Here is a 14,195-nt window from a genome sequence, read left to right as displayed (position 1 = left end):
TATTACTTAATGAAGAGACTCTTGAACCTCCATAACTTGAGGACAAGACTCTTCATTTTTTGTAACCATTGCCAGCTTTTATGAATTTTATGAAAATTAAATGTGACTTTTCATATAACTTGAGGACAAGTTACAAAAACACATTTTATAATCAACTATTAGATTAAAATGGATTGAAAACACATAATCAATTAACTTTTCTATTAATCTAAGCAACTCATAAGAACAAGATAATTCAAATCAATATTTTTCATGTAATTAGTCTAAACCTTAAACTAATACAAAACATGAATCTATTGACAATTATCTTTGAAATTGGATTAGCATGAACATTACGACATCAAAAACAAGTTTATAAGTCCAAAAACATCTTAGGGTAATGTTCCTAGTCCAATTCCGGCCAAAAAAGTCGAATATATGCTGTCTGGGGGTCCAACTCGTTGAGTGCATGAACAAACTCGGCGAGTTGGATGCATTTTTCCTTGGACTCGGTGAGTCCATCAGTGGACTCGGCGAGTCTGCTGAGCAGACAGCATAAAAACTCGATTTTTCAGCCAATTTTGCAAGTATAACAAGAAAACAAGCCTAGGATCTGATACCACTGATGGGTTTTGAGCATTCTAACACTCCTAAGTGTACATTCAACCCAAAATACCTTGGATCTATGTTTTCTCTATTATACATGCAAATATGAACTTTCCAAGGTATTCATCCTAACTAGCATAATAACATTGATTCAAATGAATATATCAAGTTAGAATTACATACCTCTTTGATGTAGATTGTTTTCATGAAGCTTGAGTGCCTAGTGCCCCAAGTGTGACACCTCAAATGGTTCACACAGCATCATATGCACTTGGAAAGACTTGAGAGAATTCTACACTTCATGAAAATCGGCTAGCCCTTCATATTCATACATAGTAGTCGATTTTCTCCAAGAATAAGATCATTATATAGTTAGGGTTACACCATGTAAAACCCTAATTATCATGGCCTTTCATTTCCATGATCCATGGGTACAAATACACCATGGAGCATCCATGGAGCATGTTATGGGTTTTAGCCCAACTTGACAATCCATGGAGCATTAGCGCACTATATAAGTATGGATGATTTACACAATCAACTCATATATTTAATTCGTCTTCTTTTGATCACTTAATTAATCCTAGATTAGTTCTTGATCAATACTAATTAAATAATCTTATCAATATATTAGGACTTATAATATAACAAACCTTAAGTGTTATTTCTCTTATTATAGTCTATCCAAATGCATGATGCCATGCAACCCAAATGGACCATGCCAAACTGGGTCAAGTACATACCAGAAATAGTTATGGACTTAGACACCTTATCCAACAGTTACCCACTTGGATAAGTCTAATAACTATAACTGCAAGTATGACTTCATTCGTACGAGTAGTTCTTTGTGGTGAGCGTCGATTCTCTTCGTCAGGAAGAAGGATGGTTCACACCGGATGCGCATTGATTACCAGGAGTTGAAAAACTGAACGGTGAAGAACTGTTATCCACTCCCAAGGATAGATGATCTTTTCGATCAGTTACAGGGAGCATATTGGTTATCCAAGATAGACCTAAGGTCCAGGTACCATCAGGTCAGGGTTCGGGAGGATGGCATGGAAAAGACCATGTTCTGGACTCATTGTAGACATTACGAGTTTGTGGTGATGTCATTTGGGCCCACCAACACGCTGATAGTATTTATGGACCTGATGAATCAGGTCTGCATACCGATGCTCAATCGCTCGGTCATCATGTTCATAGTTGATATCTTGGTGTACTCCAAGACCAGGGAGCAACATGAGGAGCATCTTCATGAGCTACTGGGAGTTTTGAGACGAGAGTGGCTATATGCCAAGTTCTCGAAGTGAGACTTTTGGTTATGGGAGGTTCAGTTTCTTGGACATCTTGTTAACCAAGAGGGGATTTTGGTCGATCCGTCCAAGATCAAGGCAGTCATGCGGTGGGAGGTTATGAAATCTCCCTCAGACATCAGGAGCTTTGTGCAATTGGCAGGGTACTACTGGAGATTCATACAGGATTTCTCCAAAATTGTGGTACCTCTCACTAGTCTTACGAGGAAGGGGGTGGTTTTCTGGTGGGGCCCATAGCAACAGACTGCATTCGATACGTTGAGACGACAACTTTGCGAGGTGCCAGTGTTGACACTCCCTGAGAGAGTCGAGGATTTTGTGGTGCTTTGTGATGCATCGATCACCGTATTGGGAGTTCTCCTAATGCAGAGAGCACAGGTGATAGCATATGCATCGTGGCAGCTGAATCCGCACAAGACAAGATATCCCATATGCGATATGGAGTTAGGAGCGGTGGTATTCACTCTCAAGATTTGGAGACATTACCCCTATGGGGTCCGCTGTACCATATACACGAACCACAAGAATCTGAGATACATCATGGATCTGCCAAACATGAACATGATATAGCCCAGGTGGCTGGATGTAATTAAGGATTATGACTTCGAGATCCTTTACCATCCAGGTAAAGCGAACGTGGTTGCAGACGCTCTGAGCCACAGGTCGGTGGGATCTTCTGTCTCAGCAGCATGCATGAGGATATCTGTGGATACTCCACTCGTGGGCTTGATTAGGGAAGCTTGGGCTGAGGGTATACGGTAGGAGAACTGGAAGCTTGAGAGGATTAGGGGCGAGATCACCCAATTTGTGCAGGATAAGCGGGGATTGTTGACCGTTTATGGCCGAGTATGTGTTCCGATTTCTGGTGGGGACAGAAAGATTGTACTAGGGGAGGCTCATAAGTCTCTCTTCTCTATTCACTCGGGGCCACCAAGATGTACCGGGATCTGAGTTTGAGCTACTGGTAGTCGTGCATGAAAGGAGAGATTGCTTGTTACGTCGAGAGATGCTTGATTTGCAGGATGCTCAAGGCTAAACACCAGAGGCCACATGGCAAGCTGCAGTCTATGGAGATTCCCATGTGGAAATGGGAGCAGATCATGATGGATTTTATCACCAAGCTACCGAAGACGACAAAGGGATATGATGCAATATGGGTCGTCATGGATCCACTGACCAAGAGTGCCCATTTTACGCCCATCTAAGAGAGCTCATTGTCCAAGAAGCTGGCCGACGTGTATATCTACGACATCATTGCTTGCCATGGATTTTCAATCTCTATCGTGTCAGACCGTGATGTTCGGTTCACCTCCCGTTTTCGGTAGAAATCCGATGAGGAATTGGGCACTCGGCTGCATTTTAGCACAACTATCATCCGCTGACTGACGGTCAGAGTGAGCGGACTATACAGACCCTCGAGGATATGCTAAGATCTTGAGTTATTGACTTCGTTGGGAGCTGGGACTCCTACCTACCCCTTGCAGAGTTCTCCTATAACAACAACTTTCACTCCAACATTGGTGCTCCACCTTACAAGCTGTTGTATAGACGGAGATGTCGCACCCCGGTCTGTTGGGGTGAGGTTGGCCAAAGAGTGATAGGACGGACAGAGGTAGTTTTGCAGAATACTGAGAGGATTTAGTAGATCAGGCAGCGACTGCAAACTACTTAGAGTCGGCAGAAGACTTACGCCGACCGACACCGATCTGAGTTGGAGTTTCAGGTCGGTGATATGGAGCTACTGAAGTTCTCACCCTGGAAAGACGTGATTCACTTCAGGAAGAGGGAAAATACATTGGTCCATTCAGGTTTATTGCCAGGGTTGGCAAGGTGGCGTATAGACTGGATCTTTTGGAGGAGCTTAGTCAGATCAACAACACTATTCACGTTTCGCAATTGCGGAAGTGTATACTAGATGAGGAGGCGGTGGTGTCATTAGATGATATTCAGGTCGATGAGCGCCTACATTATGTAGAGAGGCCAGTGGCCATTCTGGAGAGGAAAGTGAATGTTCTACGGAATAAGGAGGTGCATTTGGTAAAGGTGCAATGGGAGCATCGGAGGGGATCCGAGTGGAGTTGGGAGCCGGAGGCAGAGATGCGGGAGCATTACCCGAAATTGTTCCCCGCAGTAGACTTCGAGGACGAATTCTAGTTCAAGTGGGGGAGAATTGTAACACCCCAACCCCCAAGTATAATTTTTAAAGCTTTATATTTATGTTTTTAGACCTACTCGATGATTTGGATGCCTCAATTCGTCATGTAGAGAAGGTTAAAGTCGCATGGATTCTAGGACCTACTTGACGAGTTTGAGGACCCAACTCGACGAGTAGAGGTTGTGTTTGAAAACCCTAATTTTTAGGGTTTGCACCCTATTTAAAGGACCTTGAGTCCATTCCCCCTGCCACTTTGCCATGTTTCACGTCTAGAAGCGAACCCTAATCGATCTAACCCTATTTTGAGTGTGTGAGGCCAAAAGTGTGTGTTTGATGCATTTCTTGAAGAGGCTTGAAGATTTAGAGGCTTGGAACGAGGAGAAGCTTGTAGATCTAGTATCTACATCGTGTTGGCATCCAGTTGAAGGTAAAAAGTCCATACCTTGGCTGTCCATTTCTTAGATCTCTTCTTATGTTAGTATATGGGCATTTTGGTGCAAAAATGGAGTCACTTTCGGATTTGAGCTTGCCACAAGGGCATGGTTTTAGATCTGGACTTCTCTAGGCCTTATAGACATAAAGCCTCAAGCTTTATGAAGCTTTGCCCCTCCTCCATGTCCAAGACCTCTTCCTAAGGCTAGTATTGAGTGTTTTAGCTTCATGGAGCCTTGTATGCACGTAAAGTTTCAACTTTACGTGGTAACTACACCCTAGGAGGCTATATCTACAGTTTGGAGCCATGGTTTCACTTAAAAGCGTCTGGATGAGAAAATGACTGACGGAACTCGACGAGTTGGATGAGGGTTTCCCACTTTCTGGATTCTGCATGAACTCAGCGAGTTAAGTAGATAACTCGACGAGTTGGTTAGGGTTTTCCCGACATTTTGGACACTGCATAGACTCGACGAGTTGTCTTGAAATTCGACGAGTCAACTGGGGTATTCACAATTCTTTGAGTTCTAAAGGAACTTGACGAGTCAATAAGCAACACTCGACGAATTGAGTCAACATGGACTGTTGACCTTGACCGTTGACTTCGACTTTGACCAAGGGTTGACTAGTTGGACTTTTGAGGGTATCTTGGTAATTTGGGGTTTTGATGGACTTGGTCCTATGGAGTTTATAGGTGGTGAAGTTCGTGGCTGTGATTTGGGAGTTTGATTTTATCACTACAGATCGACATTGTGAGGTGAGTTGTCCTTACTATACTAATAGGGTTGAAGGCACCAATGCCGACCCTTTTCAGATTTGTATACAGGTTTATTGAATGTTGATATGCTTAATTACCTGTTAGGTTGGTATCCTAGTATATAGGATGATGCTATGTTAGTGACATGTTTGGTTGGTATCCCGGTATATAGGATGATCCTATGATTAGTGATCTGTTAGATCACTCTAACTGTTTGTTTATGCTAGCATTTGATACTTATGAGTTGATTGTGTGATTGGGGATGGGTTGAGGCGGTCTCTGCTTTGTACTCTAGGCCAACATACCTAGGGCGGCCCGGATAGACTACAGACCCGTTAAGGGCACACTAGTCAGACTGGAGGCCCAGCAAGCAGTTCGTATAGGCTGAAGGCTCGTGAGACGGTCCAGATGTGTTAATGGCTCAGAGAGCGGTCCAGATAGATTGATGGCCCTACGAAGCGTTCCATTCAGGTTGATGGATCAGTATGTATGATGTTTATTTGCTATGATATGGTTATGTTATATGGTGTTGGTATTTTAGGGGAACTCACTAAGCCTCGGGCTTACAGTTTTGGATTTTGTTTCAGGTACTTTAGATGATCGCGGGAAGGCAAAGGCGTGATCATGCTCCTCATATTTTATGATTTTGATTTTCGGGATACTCTAATATGAATTATTCTGAAAACATTTTGTAATAAATAGTGGTTTTTGAATGATTGAAAAAGTTTTAAATTTTCATGAATTTTATGGTTGTTACACAAGCACATATAGATTTTTGTTTGTTATGCTCAAAACTCATCAGTGGTATTAAAGCCTTGGCTTGTTTTCTATTGAATCGATTACAATTGTTTGAATTGATTAGTTAGGGTATAGGGCAATTAAACCATTTTGGTCATAGGGATTTATGATGCTAGGGTTTCTTGAACCCTAACATTCGGAAATTTGGAAAGGGTTTAACGCTTTCCCTTTCCCTAGAAATTTCGAAATTAGGGTTTCCTTAACCGTCCAGAATTTCGAAAATGGCAAGGATAATTTGGAAAGAATTTAACCCTTTCCCTTGCCCTACAAATTTCGAAATTAGGGTTTCCTTAACCGTCCAGAATTTCGAAAATGGCAAGGATTGAAATCCTTGCCTTCCTGCCCAAGATAAGCCAATTTTTGAAAATTAGGTTTTCTGGTAGGGTTATCTTATTTTTGGTAATTACCTCCTTATTTGATTAGTTGGATAATTATAAATTTTGATTTATCACTCCCATGATTTTAGAAATTTTGGGGAGAGGATTAGGTTAAATTATCTTGATTAATTTAATTGGATAATCCTCAACTTATTTAATAAATTAATTAACTGTTTAGTTGAGATAATTATTAAATCATTTGGTTTAATTTTAAATTTAAATTAAATGTTTTAGTTTTCGAAATTTAATAATTAAACCTAGTATTTTGAAATGTTTAAAATACACCTTATACTATATGTAAAATTAAATGTTAAATATTTTCTATATGTATAAGTCTAAGTCAGTCGAACCGCTAGTACGTCTCATTCACGAAGCCGATCTATAAGGGGAGTTTAAGGAAGCGGGCTATAAAATGACCGCCATTGGGTATCCAGCCACCGCTCCCTTGATTGGTGGAGGGTCGTTACCTGAACAGGTTTAATCAAACAAATAATTCTCATTAATAAGTATAATGAATTATAAAGTAACTAATTCCTTTTATAAAATTTCCAATCTTAGTTACTTTAGGAAAAATGTGAATTTGATGCCAATCCATGAAATTGCACATTGCACTTTATAAGTCGTTAGCGGAGCGTGTGTGGTTAACCGGCACACTAATATGGACTAATACAGAGTGGAAATGAGTGTCTCGTAAATTATCATTGATTAATGGAGCGTGTGTGGCTAACAAGCACATTAAATTGAGATGATAAATTACATAGAGAGTACCAAGCTAATTTGCATAGTTATTCACATCATGTTTGTGATCCTCGATATCCTGGTCACAAATAAAAGAGCATAATCCAGATTAAACATGCCATTGAATAGTTCAGTGAATCTTAAAAGCTATAGTAATTTCATTAAAAACCTAATTTGTTAAAAAAAATTGTTTTGGTGGTGAAATTGGTAAATCGTCATTTACCTACCTTTATTTATTTCACAATTAGATTGCGACATCCCTTTTCTAAGTTGTGAATTATCTAGTTGGATCCTAGCCTTAATATTTCATTTGGGTGTTATATTGAGGAATGTTCTTATCTAAACAAAACTATCTTTCTTCTTTTTCAGATGTCTACTCACAATGATGCTTCTTGCTCCTTCTCCAACAACAACAAATTCTCGCTCTTGAACATCTGCTCGAGGGTTACTTTTGATGTCACCAATTACAATGATTGGATGTGAAACATCAAAATGGCTCTATGTTTCGAGGAAAAAGAGTGTGTGCTCAAAAAGGAACTTCTCGAGATTGATGAAAACAAATCTATTGTCGCAGAACTAGCTGAGTATAGGAAACAATGTAATGAAGCAACCAAAGTGGCATGCAACATGGTGGCGACTATGACTCCTGAGCTACAAAGGTTCTACAAGGATTACTTTCCACACGAGATGAACAAGGACTTGATGGAAAAGTACCATGAACGAGCTCATTAAGAAAAGTATGAGGTAGTAAAGTCCCTCATCAAAAGCAAGATGAAAGACGGAGAGTCGGTCAGTAGCCACGTGCAAAGCATGCAACGATACATGGAGCGCTTGCTTAAACTCAATGTGATCTTTGATGAGGAATTGGCAATTGATATAGTCTTCCACTCATTGCCCAGTTTTTATGATCAGTTTATCTGAACTTATCATCTGAACAACCAAGAGACCACATTGGCTCAACTTCAGAACCTCCTATGAACTGCTGAAGTAGAAATGAAGGGAAAGGGTATTTCCTCCACCCCTGTTACTACTCCTGTCTTGACCATTGGGCAAGGAAAAGGGAAGAAGAATAAAGTTTCTCCTAAAAAGAATTGGAACGGAAAGTCCCAAGTTGGGTCGTCAAGCAATGGACCTAAAGGAAAGGCCAGTTCGGACGCTCCTCCTGCCTTTGATCCCAAAGAGGCTACTTGCTTTTACTGCCATGAGAAATGGAATTGGAAATGACATTTCCTAAGTACTTGCAATATATAAATGATGGCAAAGTAAAGCTAACCTCGACAGGTATTTACAATATCTTATCTAAAAACTCATCATATTCTCATTTTTGGGTCCTTAATACAAGATGTGGTTTTCACATTTGTTCTGATTTGCAGGGGCTAAGAAAAAGTAAGGATGTAGCGCATGATAGAATGAACTTGATCATGAGCAATAGGTGGTCTTCACCTGTTACCAAGATTGGAGTTTATATCTTAGTGCTTACTAGTGGGTTAGGATTGGATTTATTAAATTATTGCTACTCGTCAGAGATGACACGAAACATCATTTCATTTCATGCTTTATATAAACAAGGTTTTCGATATTCTTTCAATGATGAGAATGGATCTATTTTTGCTTTTAAAAATGGTGTATTTAATTTTGAAGATTTAACTTGTGACGGTGTGTATGAAATTGTGATGGTTGTAGACAACTTAGGTAATAGTGTGTTACAAATTGATTTGTATAATGGTATAGACAAAGCATGTTTGTGGCATTGTCGTCTTAGATATGTCAACAAGAAACGCATCTCCCAACTCTAAAAGGATGGATTGTAACCATTTAACTTAGGTCCAGATGACACGTGCAAGTCTTGTTTACTAGGAAAGATGACGAAATCACCTTTCACTGGTTCTTGTGAAAGAGATGAAGGATTGTCGGATCTCATACACAAAGATGTGTCTGGGCCCTTCAAATCCACTACAAGTTATGCAAATCGATTCTATGTGACTTTTACTTATGATTATAGCAGATATTCCTATATCTACTTAATTAAGCATATGTCAAAAACCTTTGAAAAGTTAAAAGAGTTCAAACGAGAATTCGAGAAACAATTGGGCAGGAAGATCAAAATGCTCAGATCCGATAGAGGTGGTGAGTATCTTAGTGGTGTGGCTGAGAGGCGTAATCAAACCTTGTTGGACATGGTTCGTTCCATTATGAGTCGAGCTTCACTTCCAATCTTATTCTGGGGGTATTCCTTAGAGATTGATGCCCACATTCTTAATCTTGTCCTAACTTATAAGGTTGTCAAAACACCTCACAAGTTGTGGACAGGGAAGGTTCCCTCGTTAGCACATATCAAGGTTTGGGGTTGTGAAGCTTTTGTTAGACGAGACATTTATGAAAATCTTGAACCTCAAAGTAAGAGATGTATTTTCATCGGCTACCAACAAAAGTCCTTTGGATATTTTTTCTACAGACCTAGTGACAATGTGGTCTTTGTAGCACGAAGGGGAGTCTTTCATGAGAGAGAGCTCATATGCAAAGAGGACAGTGGGAGCACATTTGATCTTGTAGAAATTCAAGAGTCAAAAAATGAAGGAACCTCGCAAAATGCTAGGGCTCAACTTGAGGAAGAAACTTTGAGAGAAATGTCACACTACTTGAAAAAGGCTACCCCTCTTTTTCTTTCTTAAGTGTCAATTTTGGTGAACATAAGGGTCCTTATATAGTGTGTTACAATTAGGGTTACACCATGTAAACACTAATTTTCATGACCTTTCATTTCCATGACCCATGGGTTCTATAACCACCATGGAGCATCCTATGGGTTTTAGCCCAACTTGATAATCAATGGAGCATTAGCACACTATACAAGTATGGATGATTTACACAATCAACCCATATTTTTAATTAGTCACCTTTTGATCACTTAATTAATTTTTGATCAATACTAATTAAATAATATTATTAATATATTAGAACTTATAATATATTAATAAACCATAAGTATTATTTCTCTCATTTTAGTCTATCCAAATGCATGATGCCATGCAACCCAAATGGACCATGCCAAACTGGGTCAAGTACATACCAGAAATAGTTATGGACTTAGACACCCTATCCAACAGTCACCCACTTGGATAAGTCTAATAACTATAACTGCAAGTATGACTTCAGGAACCGATCAACAATCATAGCTCTTTCAAGGTCTCTCAAAACTTAGATGATGATACGCCATTTAAGATAAGTGATCATATAATCCTATGTTCTAGATATCAGCCGGACAAATACATGGAACAATGTCTTACTTATTATCCAGCAGTTTGTTTCTCAATTTCCGATTTGTTTGACAAAGAACTTAATTGAACACATCAATTTAGTTCTGACTGGGCCCGGTACATAGGTCAGAACAAAATCATCGAGGGGCCCAGATATCGCTTCTAATCCAAGAAGGAACAGATAAACTTCGACTCATATGCTTGTTCTACTACTTTTTGAATCACACACAAAAGCACATTTTATAACATCGAGTTACCAATGCGTTTTCGTACGATCAATGCATAACCAACTCATAGGAATCAAGTCATATCTCTAGGTTTGAAGACTTGACTGATATTACCGTCTCACGATCACTCGAGATAAATTCCATGAAGTGATACCAGTGAGCATGGGGTGAATCCAATACTTAGAACTTATGAGCACTCATGAGTGTTGTAGCTATGTCCAATATCTTAGACCTCTACAAGCCAACCCATGACAATATTAATTCATGCCTACTTCCGACATATGACTGACTATGGAGAATTTGAATGATATGTAATACCAAACATAATTATTCTGGAAGTCAAACATGTAAAAGAAATAATAGTAAACGATTAACAAAAGATAGCAACACTTTACTCATAAATAAACACAACTTTTATTCATCATCAAATGTCAATTACACTTTACAAATTTTATAGCTATCTAACTACTAAAACTAATATCATCCTTCAGCCCTATGCGCCTCGCATGCTGGAGATGCTTAACCCTACTCAGGCCCTTCATGAGCGGATCTGCTGGGTTCTCATCCGATGATACCCTCTATGCCACGAGGAGTCCTTCTTATATTCGATGTCTGATGAAATGGTATTTTATGTTGATGTGTCTGGATCTCCCATGATCCCTTGGTTCTTTCGCTAAGGCAACTATGCTTTCACTATCACAGAAAATTTCCATAGGCTCCTTTATAGTTGTTACAACTCCAAGGTCTCTAATGAAGTTCTTCAGCCATATTGCCTCCTTTGCTGCCTCGCTTGCTACTATATACTCTGATTCGCAAGTTGAATCAGCCACTATCTCCTGCTTGGAACTTTTCCAGGTAATTGCTCCTCCATTTAAGGTAAAGACCCAGCCTGACTAAGAGCAGAAATTATCGCTATCAGTCTGCAAGCTAGCATCACTATACCCTACAACTCTCAAGTCATTGCTCCCACCGAGGGTAAGGATCCAGTCCTTAGTCCTCCGCAGGTACTTGAGGATATTCTTTACCACAGTCTAATGAGCCTTGCCAGGATTCCCCTGATATTTGCTGACCATGCTCAAAGCAAAGGCTACATCAGGACGAGTACAAGTCATAGCATACATGATCGAGCCTACAACAGAAGCATAAGGTACTCGACTCATTTCTGCTATCTCAGCCTCGATACTCGGGCTCTGAAACATACTCAATATGGCGTTACTCTGGATGGGTAACTCTCCTTTCTTGGAATCTTGCATGCTAAACCTCTTCGGAACCTTATCTAAGTAGGTACTCTGACTAAGTCCAATTAGTCTTTTACTCTGGTCTCTCAGAATCCTTATCCCTAGAATATAAGCAGCTTCTCCTAGGTCTTTCATAGCGAAACATTTCCCAAGCCAGGACTTCACTTCCTGCAAGGTTGGGATGTCATTTCCTATGAGTAGTATGTCAACTACATACAGTACCAAAAAGCTAACTATACTCCCACTAGCCTTGACATATACACAAGATTCATCTTCACTCCTCGAAAAGCCAAAATCTTTGACTTTCTCATCAAAACAAAGATTCCATCTGCGAGGTGCTTGTTTAAATCCATATATGGATTTCTCAAGCTTACACACTCTATTAGGGTATTCTATACTGACAAAGCCCTCTGGATGACACATGTAAACATCCTCAGCCAACATTCCATTAAGGAAAGCGGTTTTGACATCCATTTGCAATATTTCATAATCATGAAACGCAGCAATGGCTAACAGGACCCTAATGGACTTAATCTTTTCTACTGGTCAAAAGGTCTCCTCATAATCAACTCCCGGAGTTTGAGAAAAGTCCTTTGCAACGAGTCGCGCCTTATACGTGTGTACATTACCATCCATGTCGGTCTTCTTCTTGAAGATCCATTTGCACCCAACTGTCTTACGACCTGGTACATTGTCAACCAAGTTCCAAACTTGATTGTCACACATGGACTGTATCTCGCTGTCCATTGTCTCTTTCCATTTAGCAGACTCGGGGCCTGCCATGGCTTCCGCATAGCTATTAGGTTCATCCAGACTTACCAGTGTCTCATCACTAATAAGTGTCTCACCTTCGGCAGTAATATGGAAACCATAGTAATGCTCAGGTGCATTCCTAACTCTCGTGGAACGCCTCAGAGGTACAAACTCGTAAATTGGATCAATAGGAGTTTCCTCCTCAGGTCGACTGCTAGGATCTGAAGTTTCTTCACCACTTTACTCTTGAATTTCTTCAAGGTCAATTTTCCTCCCAATGTTTCCTTGGCTTATGAACTCTCCCTCTCGAAAGAAACCCCTCCTTTCTACAGAGACCACATTCCTACGAGGTCTATAGAAGAGGAAATCAAAGGATTTCTATGGGTAGCCAATGAAAATACACCTCTCACTTCGAGGTTCGAGCTTATCATGAGTCTCACGCCTCACGAAATCCTCGCAACCGCAAATCTTGATGTGGTCTAGATTAGGTACTTTTCCAGTCCACATCTCATGAGGAGTTTTGGCAACTTTCTTTGTAGGGACTAGATTAAGAATATGGACGGATGTCTCTAATTCATACCCCCAGAATGAGATTAGTAGCGAAGATTGACTCATCATGGAACGAACCATATCCAACAAGGTTCGATTACACCTCTCAGCCACACCATTCAATTGTAGTGTCCTGGGAGGTGTAAATTGTGAGACAATCCCACATTCCTTAAGATAGTCGAGGAACTTTATACTAAGATACTCACCACCACGATTGGATTGAAGCATCTTAATGTTCCTGCCCAATTGATTCTCGACTTCTTGTTTAAACTCTTTGAACCTTTCAAAAGTCTCTGACTTATGCTTAATTAAGTAGACATAACCATATCTACTATAATCATCTGTAAAAGTCACATAATAACGATTAGCATCCCTTGTGGTAGTTTTGAAGGGTCCACACACATCTGTGTGCACTAGATCCAACAAACCTTCACCCCTTGCACAAGAACCAGTAAAGGGTGACCTTGTCATTTTTCCAAGTAAGCATGATTCACAACTATCATCTGAATTTAGGTCAAATGACTCCAAGACTTCATCCTTTTGGAGTTGGCCTATGCGTTTCTTGCTTACATGTCCAAGATGAAAATGTCACAATGATGCTTTATCCAAGCTATTATTATTAGAATAATCAATACATAACACATTATTTCCTAGGTTGTCTACAAAAGACACAGCTTCATACACACCATCACAAGGTAATGATTTAAAATAAAGAACATTATTAAAGAAAGCATTTATTCCACCAACTTCATTATCAAAAGAAAAGGTAAACCCTTGTTTGTACAAAGCATGAAAGGAAATAATATTTCTTTCCATTTCAGGCAAGTAACAACATTTATTCAAATCTAATGTAAATCCACTACTTAGCAACAAAGAATAAACTTCAATCTTGGTGACAGGTGAAGCTTTCCTATTCCCCATGATCAAGTTTATCTTTCCATGCTCCACATTCTCACTTCTTCTTAGTCCCTGCAAATCAGAACATATGTGAATTCCACATCATGTATCAAGGACCC

This window comes from Lactuca serriola, chromosome 1 (genome assembly GCF_051521515.1).
Source record: "Lactuca serriola cultivar US96UC23 chromosome 1, Lser_US96UC23_V15, whole genome shotgun sequence".
Lineage (NCBI taxonomy): Eukaryota > Viridiplantae > Streptophyta > Magnoliopsida > Asterales > Asteraceae > Lactuca > Lactuca serriola.
The sequence above is the reverse complement of the archived record's forward strand: the minus strand, read 5'-3'. Positions refer to the sequence as shown.